At 41.5% G+C, this 22,598-nt stretch overlaps 1 protein-coding gene and 1 pseudogene across 2 annotated transcripts in view; one reads left to right on the plus strand and one right to left on the minus strand.

Moving 5' to 3' along the window:
* The window catches only part of LOC146498723 (uncharacterized), a 319,692-nt gene that overhangs the window by 195,595 nt on the left and 101,499 nt on the right, over positions 1 to 22,598 (minus strand).
* LOC146498730 (uncharacterized) lies at positions 1,229 to 3,492 on the plus strand (annotated as a pseudogene). The gene is made up of 5 exons (XR_014870265.1): positions 1,229 to 1,549; positions 1,773 to 2,197; positions 2,327 to 2,496; positions 2,584 to 2,826; positions 2,952 to 3,492. The product of XR_014870265.1 is annotated as an uncharacterized LOC146498730 (transcript).

The raw sequence follows: 22,598 nt of genomic DNA on the forward strand, positions 1-22,598 counted from the left end.
TAAGGGTGAAGAGAATGAGGAGGAACAGGAAACACCTGGAGTGAAAACAGCTCTTTAAGTGTGTTAAAGGCTGTCAACAGTGTCGCTTACACACATAAATAATATTGAGACTAATCATATATAAATGATAGAGCCCTGAACATGATAGTCTGAACTAACTTTGAATAACTAAAAGAACAATAGATGAACATATTAGATTAGTGAGGCGTCGCAGAGAGGTGTTTTCATTTTCTGTCCTTTACAGAAGAAGGAGCAAATTCCAGAACCACAGCGAAACCACGAAGGGGTTGGCGAGAATCCAGGAAGCACCAGACTTAATGGATCTGGCCAAGAAAGGGGCCCCCAAAAGAAGCAGAGAGCGCAGAGAATCGCCCGTTCCAGAAAATTAGCTGTTTCGATTGTAAAGAAGGTCAAAAGCTTGTTAGACAGAGGTTATAGTGTGAGCACAAAGTAATGAAGAGTAATGGGAAGAGTAGCTTTAGTAATGGTTTGTATGATTTGTATGTTATGTCAATTGCCCAAACACAGTGGTAATGCCGGATATGGTCTACCCGTTAAAGGGGGCAAAGGGACAATTAAGAGCACTGTAAGTTGTGTGCTTAGAAACCAAGAGTAATTTTTAAAGAGGAAACGGGTTAACTCTATAGAGACTGTTTCCACAGATTGACAAAAGTAATCTAGGACCTTTTACTAGGAAAAGCTAATTATATCTGTTTGGATATGAGCAGTGAGGAAAGTCAGAAGTGGGTTTAAACTGTGATTCTGGGTAAAAAGGGGTGTAGGAAGTAAGGTAGGACAGCTCACAGCCCGGCGTAGACGCGAGGTGCTGTCTTAGAGCTTGACTTATTTGTTAGATTTATTTGTTGTGGATACAAGTAATTACGCCACAATAATAAGGGAACATTGAAAATACACAACCCATTGAGGGGATGGATGACATATATGGTTGGGCAACTGAAAGGTTTCATTTTGTTTAGCAGGATTTCTTTTGTTATACTTTAGCTATTATTCTCACATGCGAGTAAACTTAATGGGATAAATCAGGAATTATGTCGTCTTTCTTAGGAAAGATGAAAAGGGGGGGAGGGGGCTGTTACGAAATAAATATATATTCTTAGTGCTTATTTTCTATTTATATTGTTTTATACGGGCCAGTGTAGGAAAACGCCACTTTGAGTTATATAGTGTGTAAAAGGTCACAGAGTACTGACAGGAAACTCTGCGTCAGTCTTTTTTAAATATGTACTTACTGCTGCCCTTATTTGTCTCTTTGTTTCTGCCTCTCTCTCTCTCTCTCTCTGTGTGTGTGTGTTTCTGCTTATTCCCATGAGTGACTTCAAAATTCAACATCCTTTAATTGTCCTAGATAATCTGACTGATCAGCAGGAACTAATTGATGAGCTTTAACACCTTGATGACTTACTTGGTGAGCTGAAGCAAAAGAAAGCTCCAGTACCAGTGAAACCACCTGAACCAACAGTAAACTGGAAAAAAGATGGAAATGGACTCTATGCGAGGTCAAGATCAACCAGGACTCACTCACATAAGGGTCAGTACTGTTTCATTCAAGATAATTTGAAGATATAGTTTGTATGGACACAAATCCATACATTTAATGTATTAATTAATTGAAATATCTATACAGAGAAACAGGAAAGTCATTTGTTTGTTTTGACACAAAAGCACATTAAACAAACCACAGAATCTTGTTGGGGATTTAAAGTCACTTATAGCGTATTTGTTTTCTGTTGACGTCTTTCATTTTAAACCAGACGGGGAAGATCTCCACTGTCAGAAAAGTTGTTTTGAGTGGGAAGCCGTGAGATATGAATTAGACAAGATTTTAAAGGAGGATCACTTCACATGTCATGCATGTGCCCCAGACATGCTTGCAATTTCAGTGGATGGAAACCGCAAGCATTACCATTTCAAGAATGCAGCTAGGTACAGTAAAATATGTGCATGGAGTGCTGCTCAGTGCTCTAAATATGTACAGGGGTGACATTTTTGCTTATGTCTTGTACCTGCAACAAAAGCTGGCCAATAGACATATCACTTTTTTTGTATGGATGTTGTCTGCGAGTATTGGCCGTAACGTGAAAGAGTAACAAAAAGCTGTCCAGAGCTCCAGCACCTTCTTAGCATGAAGCCATTTCTTTCAGTATTTCATGCCAAAGTCAATGATTTCAAATGTGAGGTATGAAATTCTGACTTTAACCACTTTATCTGAACACTTGCACAGCAACACAAACATCTTTGAGTCATTTATTTGTCTTTTGTCTCTGTGTGTATGTGCATCTGTGTGTGTGTGTGTGCTTATATCCAGGTGAAATGGAGTGGAGCATATCAGGATGGGGCTGGTTTGACACTAGGGGAGGAGGTGGAGCAGTGTCGTTCTGTCAAGGATTGCAGTTACCACAAACATTAGTCCAAAGCATGCGAGGAGGCCAAATCCTGCACTAGATTTGAAGTGTCTAACTATGACGAGAGAAAATGGTAACATTACGTTTCCTTTGTTTGCAGGACAGACATGCTAACTCTTATGGCCACCTCTCTGACCCACCAATATCAGAAGGTAATGATATTGGTATTGTAATTTTAGATGCTTACTCTTCTGTGTTCTAAATATTTGGAGTAAACATGTCTTTAATGCTTTGTTTTTTAATCCCAACTTTTTAATGTGGGCCACAAAAGCTCTTCTAAGCCAGCTTCAGTTGGCAGTGACTGACAGTCAACTGGATGACTGTGTCAGTGATGTAAAGGAGTGGGCAGAAGTTGAGCAAAAACAGATTCAAAAATTTGATGCTGACTGCACAATGACTTTATGTTAAGTGCAACTATCTCATCTCTTCTAAGCAGCAACAACAAGCACACATGAAGCACAAGCTTCAGCTGTCAACCTAAAATCACTTATGACTTCAGACGTTCTTTGTGAACTGATCTCTAACATTGCTCTAAATGCATTTCAGACTCTGTCAGCCTTAGAGCAAAGAGAAAGGCATTCGATATCATCATGGCAGTAAGAAGACTCGAGGAGGAAAAGAAGATTGTTGTTAGAGAGATGGACCATCACTGGAAATCTCTTTCAACTTATGATGATACCCTGAAAGAGCCGTCCTGCCAGTGACACCAGCCTTCATAGTTATAACTAAACAAAATACATGCTTCTAATGCCAACTTTATCTGAGAAAGTACAGGAAAGAGAGTGATGGGTTTATGGGCTCAGTTGCTGGTTTCAGATCATATTCATGGCAACATGACACTGACTATGTGAATTACAGCCCCCAGTACAGTCAAAAGGACCCGGTTAATGCAGTGATGCAAATCACTTTTCACATTTGACACTCACTTTTTACAGAATGTAGTAAAAAAACAAATGTTGTACAAAACATTAAAACCTTGAATTAAAACATTCAAGATAAGAATACAGAACTACTGTTGTAGGTAACAACATAAGATAAAGGTTTTTGCATAACACACATTGAAGTTATTCAGCAGGTATTATTAAAGTTAATGTTAGCATTACTTTGCCCGGCTACAAGGGAACTTTTTGACATGGCTGCTGTAAATAAGCTAGCTGGTGTTTGTTAAGTTTTGGTTAGCTAACTGTAACACCACTGGTACTGATATTTAAGACACTGGGTTCTCATATTAGCCGTTTACTGCCTGAATAGTTGGTACCTTAAATAAAATTCAGGCTTCGGTTCAGAGTCAAACATTTAGTAAACAATTAAACAAATAAAAGTAAACTGCAATAAATTACAGGTAGTAATAAAATACACTATTAACTCTTTTAAGCTACGTCCACACCTACACAGGTATTTATGAAAACGAGGCTGTTTCTATGTGTTTAGGCCTTTCGTCCACACATAAACAGCGTTTCGAATCACAGAAAATAGAGATTTTTTAAAACTCAGCTTTTGTGTTTACGTTTGGACGAGGAATACAGAGTTCGTCACACAACGTCAAAGGTGTGTGCCTTTTTTCACGTCACGCTGTGCGCCAATTATTGTTTACATGAGATGAATTTAATAATGATAATACATTTTATTTATGAGCGCCTTTCAAGTCACCCAAGGACACTTTACAATAGGATAAAACACTTAGTAAAACAACGGCAGAATAAGAACAATAAAACAAAAGCACAAGATAAAATTAACAAACAGTGGGTTCACAGTGAATGTGCAGATTTGAACAGATGAGTTTTGAGTTGGGATTTAAACTGGGGGAGAGAGCCAATGTTTCTTATTTCTGGGAGCAGAGCAGCTGAAAGCTCTGCTTCCCATGGTGCTGAGGCGGAAGGAAGGTACAGCAAGCTGGATAGAAGAAGAAGATCGAAGTGAACGGGCAGAACAGGTGGTGGTTAACAGGTCAGAAAGGTAAGGAGGAGCGAGGTTATAAATGGCCTTGAAGGTGAGCAGAAGAAGTTTGAATATTATCCGGAATTTCACAGGAAGCCAGTGAAGTTCCTGAAGAACAGCAGCAGAGTTCTGAACCAGTTGAAGCTTATGGAGCGATTTTTGGGGGAGACCATGCAGAAGAGAATTGCAGTAGTCAATACGGGAGGAAACAAGACTGTGAACAAGAATGGACGTAGACTGGGTGGAAAGAGAAGGAAGTAATCTGTTAATGTTACGTAGATGGAAGTAGGCAGAACGGGTGAGATTATTGATGTGAGATTTATAGGATGGTGAACTATCTAGGATGACACCAAGGCTCTTAACCTGAGGAGAAGGGTAAACTGTGGAGTTATCGATGGTGAGTGAGAAGTGGTTCGCCTTCAAAAGGTTGAATTTGGTGTCAATAAGGAGGATCTCAGTTTTATCCTCATTGAGCTTTAGAAAATTAGAGGTAAACCAGGATTTTAACTCCGATAGACATTCTGTGAGGGAGGAAGGTGGAAGGGAGGAATCAGGTTTGCAAGACAGATAGAACTGGGTGTCATCAGCAAAACAGTGAAACTGAAGATCAAATTTGCGGAAAATGGTACCTAGAGGGAGGATGTATATTATGAAGAGAAGAGGGCCTAAAACTGAGCCTTGAGGTACACCAGAAGTGACCGGGAAAAGACGAGAGCGGAATGATGTTAGTTGAATAAACTGGGAACGGTCGAGGAGATATGATTGAAACCAGGCGAGGGGTGTGTCAGAGATGCCAAGAGAGGAAAGTCTGCTTAGAAGTACAGAGTGAGAAATGGTGTCGAAGGCTGAGCTCAGATCTAAAAGGACGAGAATGGTGAGAAGACCAGAGTCAGCTCCGATTAGAAGATCGTTAGTGACTTTAAGTAAAACAGTTTCTGTACTGTGACATGAGCGAAAACCAGATTGAAATCTCTCATAGATATTATTATTAACCAGGTGTACATGAAGTTGAGCTGCAACCACCTGAGCTGTGGGGGAAGGGACAGATTCCTCCAAAGTGCAAGCTAGCTAGCACTTTGCAGGTGCAACACAGAGCTGCTAATTAGCGCTTAGTAACAGACTAATAAAATAACAGAAACGCTACAATTAGCTAATTTAAAAGCTTTCTTCTAATAATAAAATTGTTTCCTTCTCTGTGTTTCATTAGCTTTTGCTGATATCTTTCTGTCAATTACTTTAAAGCAGCTTGAGTCGACGTAGTCAAACGTTTTTTTTTCCAAAGGGTTCACAAAAACTTGAGAACAGACACCGAGGAAAGCAACAGAAAACCTGATTTAGGAGCTAAACTCTAGATTAACTAAACTCAGATTAAAGTTATCTCGGTGCTTACCTTTAGATCAGACCCAAAATTAGGGCTGCCACAAACGATTATTTTGATAGTCGACTAGTCACCGATTATTTTTGCGATTAGTCGACTAATCAGATCATCATCCATTGGATGTACAACATACAGCTAATTGCACCAGCAGCATCTGCTCTTATATACCCAGATGGCAAGGAAACATTGAAACAATGTTGAGTCAATATCAGGCGATGTCATTGAATCAACGTTGAAGTGTGACGTTGACCTAACATCACTCTTGCACCCTTTTTTAATGTTGAAACAATGTCAGGTTTTGATGTTGAATCAAAGTTGAAACCTGACATTGATTCAACGTTATATTTTCTAATACTGTTGACATTGAAACAATGTCATATTCTGATATTGAAACACTGTTGAGCTATGGTGTTGATTTTCCACCTCTTTTGCACAGTTGCTTTTTATTAAAACAACAGTTAAATCATGACTGGAAATCTACCTCTCTTTATAGGTATTTTAACCAATACTAAACTACTGCATGTTTCCATCAATACTTAAACCACCTAAACACATAATTGTACTTATTCCTCAAATTGGACACCCTTTATAAAAAAAACAAATGTCTCACAATGTATCATGTCAATATTAATATCCTAAAATAAGAAAGCATTGCACGTGATGTAATAGAGAGAAAAAATAAACAAAAAAAGGTCAGTAGGCATGTTTCGTTTGCTAAATACTTTATTAAAAGACAATTTCCTATTTACATTTATATGTTTCACAGAAGTTTGTAATTTTTTACTCCGGGCTGATAAACATGAAAGTCACCAGGCGTAAATCTGCAAACTGCCGCATTTGATTCCCAAAGAGCTATGAGCGGAAAAAGTGATAAGTCTTAGCATGGTGTGCCGTGTATCCTTTAAAACAAAATAAACATGGGGTCCTCGGGCTGTACAAACTACAAGCCGAGGACTAAACAACCCATATGGAAAAGATATTTATAAATCTTATAAAGTTGGTATCTGTCTTGTGTGAAACTTGTATGAAAAGCATACAAGAGTGAAAACAGATATAAGATCCCTTGAAAAATTATATAATGAAACTTGTATGTTTTGGATACTTACTAAAACAATATATGAAAGTAATGAGAAAGTGGCCACTTTCATGAGTAAATCAGTTTTTACTATTTCTTTTCCATATGGGAAGCCAAAGACCAATGACTCCATCTCCAGATTAACTGGACATGAAAGTCTTGTTATTAAGAAAATCAAAGTAATATAGCAAAAAAAAACCCGGTAAAACTTACCAAATATGCATTTGCAGAGCGCTGTATCTTTAAATGCCCTTTTTTGCTTTGTCTGGTCCTTGTTTTTGTTCCCTGCCCAGTTTAGTACCGAGGCCAGCTCGTTTGTAATGGCATAAGCCATTACACGGCGGACTCGCACCTCCAGTGTGGTCCCTCCAATCAAGGCAAAGCGTCTCACCTATAGACACATTTTAAGAGATGGAATTAGTGTGTCTCATGTCTTAAATGTGTATGCAAGTGCTTGTGTGTTTAATCAACAGGCCGTTGTTATGTATTTAAATCACATCTGACAGCTATTACACTTTATAGTTACAAAGTGTACATAACCTTTATATACTTACCATTGCCTTATTTGCCTCTTGTGATTGAAGAGCTGCCTCTGCATTGTTTAGCTCCTCAATGTTGTGCAAGGGCAAATCCAGAGGCAGTACCCCAGCATCTACCGATTCATTGCACCAGGGATGGCAGATGGCTCTGACCTCCTCACGGAGTTCATTAACAGCTCTCGTCAGGTCTGACAGCATAGTTAATATCTTTTGTGAGGTCGCATCTGTTTAAAAAAACAATTCTAGAAAGATTAATGGCTTAAGCAGTGAGAGGCGAAAAATTAATAAATAAATAATAAAACACAGTTTACGTGTGGACAAAAGGCGCAAACGCAAGGTAGGTGAGCGTGCATCGTAAAGTTAGGTGAGCGTGCATCGTAAAGTTAGGTGAGCGTGCAACGTAAAGTTAGGAGAGCGTGCATCGTAAAGTTAGGTGAGTGTGCAGCGTAAAGTTTGAATTGAGTGCGAATCGAAGCGGGTGCTCTCCAATCATTAAAAGTAACAAAGTCACTGAACACATTTATACAGTTACCTTTACGTTTATCAATCATATATCACAGATTTACAATTTTTTGTACTACTATGCTAAAAAGCAACTACAGAGCGAAAGTCTGCTCAAGCGCCGAGGCGACGGCAAGAACAAAGGAACCCTCGAAGCGTTAAAGCTAGCTTTGTAAGGGAATATAACGGAAAAGTATGAAACGAAAATGTTTTCTTTGTTGACTTTGTTCGCAGTGCAATTTATTTGTTGCCGGATTGTAAGATGAAAGTAGACACAATTTTGGGCTCCCACATTTTGTCCGAAACTTTTCATTAACAAGTTTTTTTTTTAATGTTATTCAAATGCAACCGTGGAAATAACGAATAGAACAAAAGTCATTCATTCTTACCTTATACTAATCGTGGTGCAGGCCAGTGCAGTGCATGAACTGATGCCTTCTCCGGTCAATTCCGCTGAGAGTAAATCTAATGTCCCGCTCTACTGTACAAGACAATGGTTACCTGGAGGGATGTACCACTGTGAGAGGGGGGGCTATGGAATAGTCCAAGTGGTAGCAGCTTTAATTTCCTGCTCAACCATAAATCGATGGTTTTTCAACGTGATTGTTGCCACCTTGTCAACTATAAATAGATCAACAATCAACGATGACAGAACAACAGTGAATCAATGTTATTTCAATGCCAGTGTCAGGTTTCATCAGTATTTCAATGTTGTTTCAACATTGGTTTTGTGTTGACATTTCAAGCCTGACGATTCTGATGGTTCAGATGGAAAATCAACATCTGTTCAATGTCTCCTTGCTATCTGGTAAGTAAATCATAACACAGAATATGGTGACGTCTTTATGATGAGGTATCGCTACTGGATACGTCAACACCACCTGAATTTTACTTGGTATCAGAATGGAAAGGAAACCAGTCGCAGCATACTAGCGCCACCATGTTACATTAATGCTGTAAAAGAAGTACATAGAGAATGTATAAGTACTGCAAAAGGCATCCTGGCTTGTTCGGTGAAAAAAATTAATTAATTAAAAAAAAAACCTACCTTTTCAGGTAAAAGTGTTGATTTTAGATGACAATGACCTCTCCTACATCCAAAAATAAACTGAATGAGAGTCAGTTTAACGAGAAACACAAAATAGTATCTTGTAGAGGAATATGGCCTTTGTTGTCTAAAAATAGCTACACAATCTGAGGAAATTTCCATTCTGCTGTTAGATCATTACCTCTGAATCACTTTATCTTGTTAGGTATGTGAGTTAATCATCACCGAGGAGGAACAATTTATAATAATAATAATACATTTTATTTGAAAGCGCCTCTCAAAATACTCAAGGACACTGTACACAGCAGAATAATAAAAGCAAGCAGTTTACACAATCATAAAAGCATAAGACATAAAAACAAATTTAATTTAATTTATCACTTTGTGCCTCCATATAGTTTACTTTGATGCATCCATCCATCCTGTTATTGTCTTGGAACAACTGTAACCCATGTAATTAGGGGGGTGATATGATTGTTGGGTTTTCCTCTGTATCTATGAAGCGCCTTGAGGCGACTTTTGTTGTGATTTGACGCAATATAAATAAAATTGAATTGAATTGAATTAATTGTAAATTATTAAAGTATTCTCCCTCCATCCATCTTCTTCCGCTTTATCCGGGGCCGGGTCGCGGGGGCAGCAGCCTAAGCAGAGAAGCCCAGACCTCCCTCTCCCCAGCCACCTCCTCCAGCTTATCCGGGGGAACACCAAGGCGTTCCCAGGCCAGCCGAGAGATATAATTTCTCCAGCGTGTCCTGGGTCTGCCCCGGGGCCTCCTCCCTGTGGGACGTGCCCGGAACACCTCGCCCAGGAGGCGCCCAGGAGGCATCCTTGTCAGATGCCCGAACCACCTCAGCTGGCTCCTTTCGATGTGGAGGAGCAGCGGCTCTACTCTGAGCCCCTCCCGGATGGCTGAACTTCTCACCCTATCTCTAAGGGAGAGGCCAGCCACCCTTCGGAGGAAGCTCATTTCTGCTGCTTATATCCGCGATCTCGTTCTTTCGGTCACTACCCACAGCTCGTGGCCATAGGTGAGGGTAGGGACGTAGATCGACCGGTAAATTGAGAGCTTTGCTTTGCTCAGCTCCACAGTAATGCAGCGGGTGCAGCATCACTTAGGCCGCAGCACCCGTCCGTCTGTCAATCTCCGGCTCCCTTCTCCCATCACTCGCGAACAAGACCCTGAGATACTTGAACTCCTCCACTTGGGGCAGGAACTCATCCCCGACCCGGAGTGGGCACTCCACCCTTTTCCGGCTGAGAACCATGGCCTCAGATTTGGAGGTGCTAATCCTCATTCCCACTGCTTCACACTCGGGAGGCCATCACCCGATGAAGCCAACAGAACCACATCATCCGCGAAAAGCAGAGATGAGCCTCCCTGGGAAAGTCTATGCCAGGGTGCTGGAAAGGAGAGTTTGTCCGTTAGTTGAACCTCAGATACAGGAGGAACAATGCGGTTTTCATCCTGGTTGTGGAACACTGGACCAGCTCTTCATCCTCTCGAGGATACTTGAGGGTGCATGGGAGTTTGCCCAACCAGTCTACATGTGTTTTGTGGACTTGGAGAAGGCATTCGACCGTGTCCCTCGGGGTGTCCTGTGGAAGATGCTGCGGGAGTATGGGGTGTCTGGCCCATTGCTACGGGCCATTCGATCCCTACACAACCGTTGCATGAGATTGGTTCGCATTGCAAGTCGGACTTGTTCCCGGTGGGTGATGGGCTCCGCCAGGGCTGCCCTTTGTCACCGGTTCTGTTCATAATTTTTATGGACAGGATTTCTAGGTGCAGCCAAGTGGCGGAGGGCTTTCGCTTCGATGGCCTCAGAATCTCATCTCTGTTTACTTTGATTCACTTTATCTAAAAGCCAAAGGCTTTTACAGCAATATACAATAATTTTACAACATGGCATATTAGTCAATCAGTATTTGTTGTCATTATTACTGTCGTAACTTTTTAACAAATAGTGAACCAAAATGCAGAAAAAGTGTGTGAAAAACTGAGTACGCCCCATGATTCAGTAGTTTGTAGAACCTCTTTAAGGAGCAAAGTAATATGAAGTAATTTATCAGTGTCTCTCATTATTGTGGAGGAATTTTGGCCCACTCCTCTTTGCAACAATGCTTCAACTCTCTCAAAGTCCCGTCGCAGCATTTCAGGTTCGGTGAGGTCTGGACTTTGACTTTGTCATTTCAACTCCTTGACTCTTTTGTGGACTCTCAGTGTGATTAGGATGAATGTCCTGTTTCACGATCCCGTTTGGGCCAAGCTTTAGCTGTCGGGTTGATGGCCCCACATATAATTCTAGAAGTGCTCTCAGTGCCCTGGGAGATTAGAAAAGAGCTATATAAGGATCAGTCAATTTACCATGTACACAGAGCAGCTCAGGGGGCCAAGAACCTGTGACTGCAAAACCAATTCAACGCCCCACCGCTGTGCTTGATAATATATATTAGGTGTTTGTGCAGATATGCTGTGTTTGGTTTTCTCCAAGTGTGGCACCGTCCATTTATGTCATTGCTCACGAAGTCTTGTAGTTTGTTCAGGTGCAACTTTGGAAGCCTAAGCTGTGCAACCATGTTCTTGTTACAGAGAAGAGGCTTTCTGGTAAACCTTCCCAACCAGCCATAATCATTCAGTCTTTCTCTAATCCTAATGTCATAAAGTAACTGCAGCCTATAAAGCCTGAAATGCAGCTCTATGATTGTTTTGGGATGGCTACAGCTGGGAACGTAGAGGAGGTCATTTACTAACCGGAGGGTTGGTGGTTCAATCCCTGCCAAAGTATCCTTGGTAAGATACTGAATGTGTGAATGTGTGACTGTTATATAGAAAACTTATTAGAGTAGAAAACAGTGTGACTCTGTGAATGTATGTCGTGTAAAGTGCTGTGAGTGCTCAGCTAGGTTTACAGTCCATTTACTGTTGCATTGTGACCTTGGATGTACTTGACTTTCACATCTAATGTGATAATAGAATAGAAATGAGTTAACAGCAACATAGATATTGTAGGTGCAATGTCAGTGTTGCAGGGTATTTACCGTGCAATTAGAAGTGTGTCCATCTGACTGTTGTTCTGAAACACTGTTGTATAAACAAACTGACCTGAAACTGGGCGTCAGAAACAAACACGACGAGGTTTTTGCTTTCCTCAGTCATTGGGTGGACAGGAATGCGTGTCCTTGTTTGTGTCTCACACTTTTTTCTACATGTTCATAAAATGAATTGGTATGAATCACTAAATTGTGCTACTTTATTACTTTAGTCAGTACCTGAATATTACCTTATAAGAAAACATAAAACTCTGTTATATTGGTTACTATGTTGGAACAGGAGTGGTGGTGGTTGGGTTAAGTTTACAGCTTGTGCTTTTATATTTTATTTGTAATATAAACTTTGCATTTAAAAAATGCTAAAATAAAGAGAGGACACTGATGAGTAAACAAATTGTAGAAATTGTTAAAGTACTTCTATGAAGAAAAAATTGATGTTTTCACCACGTCGCTTCTATTAATGGTTATTCACTGTTTATTTCAGTGTCCAACGAAAGGACACACAGAGATGTTTACTGACTGTTAATTGTGAAAAAAGAACATTAAAGGAGACCTGGGGATTTATCAGAAAGAAAAGCCACTTTTCACAACACAGATATCATCATAGCAGGAGCAGGAAAATATCCCAAATTAAGGTGGACACGTCTGAGAGTCAGGATTTCAAATGAATAAAACTCTATTTAGGTCTTTGATTGATAAGCTGGAGTGAATCTGCTGAAACTCCTTCTCAGGTTGTCCTTCAAGAGTTCTGAGAGTTGCATGACTCTCAGTTGCTGATTTAAACCAACACATGTATGCTGCTGTCCTGTGTCTGGGATGCAGAATAAATCAGTATGTTGTCAAATATTTATTTGTTTACTGACTTGGCCTTGGAAAGGCCGGACCGCGTGCTTAATAATCCATATTTAACTGTATTACTCTTCGGTGCAGCTGGGATGCTATATTGTCCTTTTGTGAATTTTTATGATCAAATAGTTTTTAAGAATTTCATTATTTCTCTAAAACACTGGGGCAGATGACCTGAGACCATGACAGGACATATATATCTAAAAGCAAATTCTACAAGTAGGAGTAGTTTTGTCTGCAAAGGCTGGGTGAGCGGCTGTTTTTACCTCGTTTTCACTGGCGGCCCCAGGGCTCTCGTCAACGCAGCTGGTGGGCTCACCTGATGGCAATCCCAGCTCAGCAGGAAGTTTTTGCCAGTCTGAACGCTGGCCTCTCTGGATATTCGGATCCTGGGCACATGCTCAGTTTCACTCTGCTCACCTGCCTGCCCTCCTACTTCCATCACTTCTCAGGTTAATCTTTCATTTCCCGCACAGGCAGGATGCTCACCCAGCCACCTACAGCCAATTGTTTACATTTAGATTAAATTTGCATTGAATCAAGTAGTGTCACAGCAGCTTGTACTATAAGACGGCGTAGCAGGGTGATGTGGTGTCCAGCCGGTCCTGTGCAGTCCAACAGGACACGATGAAGAAATGCTAATGAAAAGGCAGATGTGATGGGTTAGCTTACCAATACAATCACTGGATGTGATCAGCACATTATCTAGCAAACTACTAACTGGGGGATTTCAGAAAAGGATCACAGGTTTTCAGTTTGTCCCAACTGACATGGGGCAAGAGGTGGGGTCCACTTGAAAAGGGCATCAGTCTTTCACACACACCCTGAAATCCACACCTGTGTTTTTGGGCGTAACAAGCGTCTCACTGGACTGTGGGACTTCCTGCTGTAAGGCGACAGTGCCAATCACCTCACCACCACAATTTCAGGATCTAATTCTGAATTAGTTTACTCATTTTTACTAGAGGATAGCTTCACTAACAGGAGGAGGAGTAATCTTTAGTTGAATTTTGTGTGTTCAAGAACACTTCCAGGACGAAGCTAGTGGTCAGTCAGCAACAACTGACAACTGTTCCTCCTGACAGAAGCACACAGGGATCCAGCAGCTGGGTCTACATACCTGTCCAGCTCTTCTCATGTAACTACCTGTCCTGGTATCTACCATATTCTCCAGACTGTAGCAAACCTTGCAACAGCTCCAACAACAGAATTAAATATTGAGACACAGGAAGTGTGTCCTAATTGTATACTCGGCTGGTGTGGGAACACCTTGGTGTTCCCGTGGACAAGCTGGAGGAGGTGGCTGTGGAGAGGGAGGTCTGGGCTTCTGTGCTTAGGCTGCTGCCCCCGCGACCCTGTCATGGTCTGGCTGGCAGACCGTGGGGATGAGGAAAGTAGGACCCAAAACGCAGGACTCTGCGATGCCACAGTGCACTTTATTTACAGTGAATAGACAGGTAAGTCCAACAATTAACTCAGGTGTAATTTGCCAGTGGTGCTCATCCCTTGCTCCCAGGGCGTCCCGTGCTGTAGCTCCCTTAGTGTGTGTGCTCCCCAACTCGCTTCTTCACTCGACTTTCCTGGAGGAAGAAGGACAATCCACAATTAGCCACACACGCTAGTCGACTACCAAGACCACACGCCTAGCACAGACTATACCGGTCAGGAGTAATAATTCCACGTTGACTGTCGCCGCGAGTCCAGGTTAAATACCTCTTCCTAGTTGGGAGGGATGATTACCACCAGCTGGTCAGGTAATCAGCTGCAGGTGGGCCGGCAACAGCGAAGAGGGACTCCCGATGACGACAGTCGCCCGGACACGCCTCTCACACGACGCGCACTTCCGTCAACAGCCCTGAGGACGGGGGGAGATAGAAGCAGAAACACGCACTCTACATACAAACGTGGACAGAACAGTAGACGACACAGATCCCAAATAATAATAGTCGTAATAATAATAATAATAATAATAACCACTGCTCACGGACCCCTGAGTCCTCCAGAGCCGGGTCCGTGACAGACCCAGCTCCAGATAAGCAGAAGAAGATGGAAGGACGGAAAATTGTTTACAGTCTCATCACTAAATGAATTATTCTAGATTGTCTATGATGTCATTGAACAGCATCGACGAGGGTCAAATATTTCACTTTAGTTTTCAGTCATACAGTCTTATAGCAGCAATATATTTAAAAGATGTTTATAAGGACAAATGTAGCAAATCAAATGTAGTAATGGTAACTTATACAACACTATTATGTCATCATTAAGTACATTTAATATTTTATTAAGAGTATGAGAATATGTTTTATCCAGTAATCACAGATGATTTTATATAACTGATCAATCAGTTTGAACTTGATAGATCTGTAATTAACGGTATAGAAAAACATGTTTGCAATATTTTTAAAAAGGTACTTTACACATCAGAATAACTTTTTAGCAGAAATGTTTCTATGTTACACATAGAAACTCATATTAGAGGTGATACAACTGAAAATGAGCAGTCACCTGTTTCAAAGCAGCATGTTGTGTTTTTATGGAGAGTTTTCACATGAAATTACAAACTAATTCTAAACTCAGGTAATAAAAGTACTTTATTACTCAGACTTTCTGAGTCTGATTAACTGTATTACAGCATTATATGATCATATTATTAGGTAATTTTCTTTAGACACATGGAAACCTTTTTATTTAACATAAAGATATCTGTAAAAATACTCAAGTTTAAATGTAAACTTAAAGCTACAGAATTGTATTTTAATTACTCCATGATGTATTTATTACTTTTTTATTTGTTTGCTTGTTTTTGTTTGTCTTTTCAACCTTTTTGTTCTTTTGGTTTCACAGAGCATCACTGATCCCATAGACAGACATTCTCACTACTGTTATCTTACAGTCTGGGTTGGACGTTATCTTTTTGTGACAGTTGTCATAGTCAAAGTTGTCAGGTCCATTTGTAGGTGAACTCATCTGGTTTCATAGCAATGTAGTGGAGATGTATTTTAAAGTTCTCCTTACAAAATAAAGCGACTGGCCCCTTTCTCTCTGTTCAGAAAGCTGAAGGAGATCATAGGAATGTCTGGCTCTGTCCAAAGGCAATAAAATGAACATGCTAACCCTTGGACAGAGTGCTGTGAAGATGGAAATAGCATGTGTTGATAATGGCATTTTGGACTCTGCACTCTGAAACCTGAACATTGTCCTCATGCCTGCCAATGTGTCATGATCTGCGTGCACAGATCATGTGTTTAAAGCGAGGATCCAAATGTAGACACTTGAAGATGGAACTGATCTTAAGAAAAGGCGAGCCTAAATTAAATGCTAAACACTAAACACTAGGACGTGGAACATGGAGGCAGGTGAACTGCACAGACACTCCGACAAGAGACAAAGAGACACAAAATATAAAAATGAGAGTGATTAGGAAAAGTGGAGACACGTGGGAAAACAGGAGGGACAAATCAGGCATAGCAACACAGAGGAAGCAAAATGAAACACACTGCACATGTGATGTAACAGGAAGTCACACGCACACCAAGACTCAGACAAGGACGTGCAGGCTGGACACAACGTCGGGGATAAGACTGTGGAGATGAACTGCTGTTCCAGAACAAAGAAATCGGAACACAAAAGTCCAAAAGCTCAAGGAGTCCATGAGACCAAAGAGCCTTTTAGGCGGCCAGTCAGACCACAAGGTAGGACTCAGTGGCCGAGGTCTGTAATGGAGACAAAGCTGAACTGGAACCCCGCCGCGGGGGCTTGGCTGATAGCTGTGACGAAGGCGGAGAGCCCAGGGTGGCGTGGCAGGACCAGATGGAGCAGGACGTGATGGTGGAGCGCCGACCTCTGGGTCAGGTGGAGCAGGAACAGACAGTGCAGAAACTTCTGGAGAAGATGAAGCTGGCTGGGACCGAGCAGAGCACACAGCCTGGTAGGTGCTCAGCTGCTGACTGAGGTTGATGCTTTAACATGGAGTCAGCTTCAAGTTGCTGAAGAGTTGTGCACTTGTCCACAGGCTTAATTTATCAGCTCCAGAAATGTTAATAAAATCATAAAAGTTTTTTAGTTGTTTATATAAATCTGTTTCACTTTGGTTGAAATCTAGTTAGTGTACGCAAAGTTATAATCGTATGATGTGTTTGTTTTGTTTAGTTGTTGCTGTTTAATGAATTTTTCTATAATTTACACTGATGTTAAAATAAATTAAATAGGTTTTGATAAAATATGAATGAATTTGGGTCTGAACATTTCAGGACTGGAGCATCAACATGACTTTGCAGGTATAAATGATTTTTAGCACCAGCCGCACGAGTCTTCTGCACAACCACACATGATAAAACGTGGTCTAAATGTACATCCCAGGCCTCTGTGGTAATTTGTGAATGTGATTTCTTCACTGTGTGAAGTAATAAAGATTAGAGGAGATATGAATGACCTGCATCACAAACACATTTTTAACTGCGACACTCTCTGCATCCTCATGTGACTGCAAACCTGTGGATCATCATGCATCAGCTGAAAGCATTAGATTAGAGAGATTAGATTAGAAATATACCATATATATAAATACAGAGCATACAAAGGGATAAATAGAATAAATAAGAGAGGTCTTGGTAGCCGGGGATCAGTCCGCCGAGGCCTCCGCTCCTGGCCGCCGCCCGGCACACAATGCACCCGACCCCTATGGCGCCTCCTGTGGGTGGTGGGCCCATGTCCCCTTTTCGGGCTGTGCCCAGCCAGGCCCCATGGACTAAGGCCCGGCCACCAGACGCTCGCCCTCGGGCGTCTCCCCTCCCTCTCCCCTCCAGAGAGGAGTTAAACAGTCTGATGGCGTGTGGGACAAAGGAGTTTTTAAGTCTGCTGGTTCTTGTCTTTGGGAGAAGCAACCTGTCACTGAACAGACTCTTCTGGTTGTTTATGGCCGTGTGCAGAGGATGCCCAGCATTGTCCATAATGTCCAGCAGTTTCTTTAGTGTCCTTTTCTCTGCCACTGACACCAGAGTGTCCAGCTTCATGCCGACCACAGAGCCAGCCTTCCTGATCAGTTTTTCCAGCCTGGATGAGTCCTTCTTTGCTGTGCTGCTCCCCCAGCACACCACAGCATAGAAAAGTACTCCAGCAACCACCGACTGGTAAAACATCCTCAGGAGCTTCCTGCAGATGTTGAAAGACCTCAGCCTCCTGAGGAAGTACAGTCGGCTTTGGCCTTTTTTACACAGGTGCTCTGTGTTGCATGACCAGTCCAGGTTGTTGTCCACCCACAGCCCAGGTGTTGAGTTGCAGGTGGTTTGTGTGACTCCATGTGATGAAGTTCCTCACCAGACTTCTGTACTCCTCTTCCTGGTCATCCCAGATACACCCCATGATGGCTGTGTCGTCTGCAAACTTCTGAATGTGGCATAATTCAGAGTTGTAGTCAGAGGTGTACAGGGTGAAGAGAAGAGGGGACAGCACAGTTCCCTGTGGTGCTCCTGTGCTGCTGACCACAGTGTCAGACGTGATGTCCTTCAGCCTGACGTACTGTGGCCTGTCCGTGAGGTAGTCGGAGATCCAAGCCACCAGGCAGGGGTCCACCTCCATCCTGTTCAGTTTTTCCTGAAGCAGACAGGGCCGGATGGTGTTAAAGGCACTGGAAAAGTCCAGAAACAGGATCCTGACCGTGCCTTTTCCCCCATCCAGGTGTGAGTGGGCTCTATGCAGGAGGTACAGGAGGGCATCCTCCACTCCGACACCAGGCGAACTGTAGTGGGTCCTGGGCATGTTGTACCTGTGGTCAGAGGTTGAGGAAGAGCCGCTCTAGAGTCTTCATAAGATCTGATGTCAGTGCCACCGGTCGGAAGTCATTCAGCTCATTGGGCCGGTTCCTTTTGGGGACCGGGACGATGCAGGATGTCTTCCATAGGGCGGGCACTCTCCCCAGTCGCAGACTGAGGTTAAAGACACGTTTTAGCGGCTCCCCAAGTTCAGCAGCACACGCCTTTAGCATCCTCGGACACACCTTGTCTGGGCCTGCTGCCTTTCTGAGGCGAAGCTTCCTCAGTTGTCTCCTGACCTGATCCACTGTGACATATATATCAAGAATGAAAAGAGCAAAAAAAACCAAAAACCTCTTGATTCTTTTGCTTTGATGTAGTTATTTATCTAAGGTGGAAAGTTTTTTTTTTCTTGTTTGTTTGTTTGCTTGTTTTGTTTTTGCTTTGTTTTATTATTTGCTTCGAGCCCTGTGTACAGGAGCTGCATGCAAAAAGATCTTTTGTTAAAAGCGTAATAAACAAATGCTTCAGCCAATACCTTTTGATTAGCCTTGTCTCGTGCTTTCTTGCTTTGTGATCTTTGTTCTGTCTTCACTGAGATATTTGAATGCTAATCAATAAAACATATCACTCACTCACTCACACACTGGGAGATGATTGGAGAGAGAGGGGGATTTTTGGATTTTAAAAGTGAGAGAGGGATTGGAGGAGGGGGGTGTCATAGTGTCAGGGAGGGGGGGAAGCGAGGGAGGTAGGAGAGTGGGGAGAGGGCTCTGTAGTAAAGGTGAGGGTGGGGGGGTTGAAGAAGTTGTTGAGTTCGTTTGCCTTCTCCACAGTCCCCCCCCCCCCACTGTGCTGTCCTTGGTGTTGTGGCCTGTGATGGTTGTGGTTGTGATGCTCCACCTTCCTCCTGTAGGTGTCCTTTGCTTCCCTCAGGCAGCGTTTCACCTCCCGCTGTGCTGCTTTCATCTCCTCCTTCACTTTGCTCCTGAAAGCCTTCTTCTTCATGTTGAGGACAGCTTTGACTTCCTGTGTTACCCACGGTTTGTTATTAGGGTAACACGGTACCATCTTAGCAGGGGCGACCGCGTCCACACAAAAGTTGAGGTAGTCTGTCAGTGTGTCGCCCCCTCTATGTCCTCACCGAGAAGCACATCCCAGTCTGTGGTGTCATAGCAGTCTCTCAGTACAAGCTGGATGATTATTCGTGGTGACAGTACGTAATTTCAGGAAGGTGAAGTTCTGAGAGCCCTGCTGCAGTTATCTTTGTGATTGCACTTTCTTTTGTTCCTGTGAAAGTTATCTGATATCTTTGCCATCAGCATGTCAGTTCTCTCTGCCTGTATTCTCACTACCAGCCGTTGCTGCAATTTATTGTCCACAATGAGTTTAAAGTCTGTGTCATAAAAGCACTTTTTATGTGTATGATGATCATTTGCTGGAGAATTACTGAAAGAACATTTATTTTTATGAATAACTTTGTTGTTTACCTGAGTGAAATCAAATGGCTCAATAAAGTAGGGTTGAAAGCAGCAATTAAAAGTGTGACCTACAACAGCGGAGCAGCCTCACTCAGATTCAACCCTGAACTCCACAGCTGAGTGAAAATTTTAGGTTTATTGTGAGCTAAAGCTTTTTTATGTATGCACATCAAAACAACACGCTGTCTCGTTCTTAGAAGAGATTTTAAAATTCAAAGTGAGCTTGATTAGAACGTCTCGATGCATGCTCGATCGTGCAGGTAAGGAAATCCCCAGAAACTCTACAGTCAACGTTTTGGGAGCTAGATTAGACTTGAAAGTTTGATTACATGAGCAAAAGGTGATGGAGGGGGTCACTGTTCCTTATGAAATGAAAGTGTCATGTAAGTATTAGGTATTTTAATCTACTCACTTTAAAACACAAGTGTTTCATTAAAACTGAGAAACTGGGACTTTTTCCCGACTCTGGACTCTTTCAATGTACATTTTGACAAAATGTGACGAAAGAGAGTTTCCTGTTGTTTTAGTTTCATGTTTGTAATTTCAGCTCTCTGGTTAACTTACAGCACCAACAGTACTTGATTAGGTTTAGCAGTAAGTCATATTTTCCCACAACAAACCTGTGGCTTTGCAGTGTCCGAGCAGACACTGTTGCCCAAACACTGAAGGACTCTTATCAAAGTCTACTGGACAGAAATATACCGAGGAGATACCTGCTCACTAAAATGTGACAATAAGTGTCACGTTCTGGGTCAGTATTTTGAGTTCTCGTGTTTGGTTTCATTTTGAATTTTGGATTGTATTCTTATTCGGATGCATTGTTGACCATTTTTACAGGTTATTATTACAGAAGAAAGTGATACGAATGATTCATAATGTTAAATATAGAGAACATACAAATAAATTATTTATAAAATCGAAATTATTAAAATTAGGAGATTTAGTGAAATTACACTATTAATTATGTTTAAGGCTAAAAATAATATTTTGCCCTTTAAGTTACAAAGAGTATTTTTATTGTGTTCAGGGGGAGAAGATAGTAGAAGGAAATGTTATTTTAAGCATCAGTTAGCTAGGACAACAAAGATTAATGAGTCCAACAGTTAGGGGTATACGACTGTGGAACTCACTTCATTATAATTTAAAGAATTGTATAAATTTACATTGTTTTAAAAAGTGTTACATGCTTAAAACGATAACTCAATATGAAGAATGTGAATGAAATTGGAGTTCATTGAAAAAGGATCCATTATAATTTTTGTTTTATTTATTTTTATTTTAATTTTCTCCTTGTTACTATGTGGAGTGGTTATTCTGATTGTAAATGTGTTGTTTGGTTTGGGTTAGGACCGGAGATAAATGTTAATGTTGGTTTGTTCCCTGATTTTTGGTGCCCACTTGTAATATAAGTTGGATTGTAGATAGGGGGCGGGGTTTAATAAGAATATTTTCTTCTTCCTGCTCCTTTTCACACATGGTTGTAGTGTTTTCGATAGAAAGTGTGGTTGGTTTGTTTGATTTTTTTTGTACCAAGTGTGAAATAAATAAATGAATGAAATGAAATGAAAAGGTTTCTGCTTATTCATGTTTAAGGATTTGTTCCTTGGTTGTGTCTCATGTTTTGTATAGTTCGAGTTGCATGTGTTATATTCTGTCTGCCTCTCAGTCTGCGTCCTTGTTTAGTGGTTTCTTGTTTCCTGTTTTATTGTGAAGGTCTGTGTCTCATGTCAGTGTGTTCAGCTCTGTTGCTCCCCTGTCTCGTTAGTCCAATTTCTCCCAGCTGTGTCTCCCTCCTGTTGCTCACTCCCTGATTACCACCCTGTGTATATTCGCCCTGTGTTTTCCTGTGCTCAGTGTCGTGTCGTACCCTCAGATCCTGCCTGTGTGCTCCTGTTTGGTTTCATGTTTCTGTTTTTGTTTCGTGCCAGCAATAAAAGCTGTGGTTTTCCATCACATTTTGTCTCAGAGTCCTGCATTTGGACACACATCTCCACACACAGCCCTGACAGTAAGAGGGCCAGAGAGACTTTATTCGTACCATGACATGTTCCAAACATTGGACTGGTGTCAGCACATATTTAACTTTTCAGGTTTTCTGTTTTTCACGCACCTTAGAAGATTAGGTGCTAGAACTCTGATTTTAAAAGCACACACCAGATTGTTATGTCGACATCTTCAGGCTTATTTGTTTAATTTTGATTGAACCCTTTCCAGAGAAAATGAAACTGAAATAAAGAACGCTCAGTTCAGCTTTTGGGTTGTCAGATACAGACCTCGCGTTGACTACAGTATCCAAAATCTTTGGTTTTACTGCTCCAGGTAGATCATCTTGTCCTACTGGAGATGTCTCGGGTGGTAGTAAAAAAAATAACTATTTATATAGCACTTTTTTACACAATGTTTAACAGTTTGGATTTTAAAAAGTGCATATTTATACATGCACATGCAAACCTTCATGCATTACTACACACTTCTGCACACATACAAGGCTAATGGGCAAAAGATTCAAGAGAAGCTGAACCATGGAAATGAGTTTTGAAGCTGCAGAAAGCTGCTCCAAAG

The sequence above is a fragment of the Neolamprologus multifasciatus genome, chromosome 17 (genome assembly GCF_963576455.1).
Source record: "Neolamprologus multifasciatus chromosome 17, fNeoMul1.2, whole genome shotgun sequence".
In the NCBI taxonomy this organism is placed as follows: Eukaryota; Metazoa; Chordata; class Actinopteri; order Cichliformes; family Cichlidae; genus Neolamprologus; species Neolamprologus multifasciatus.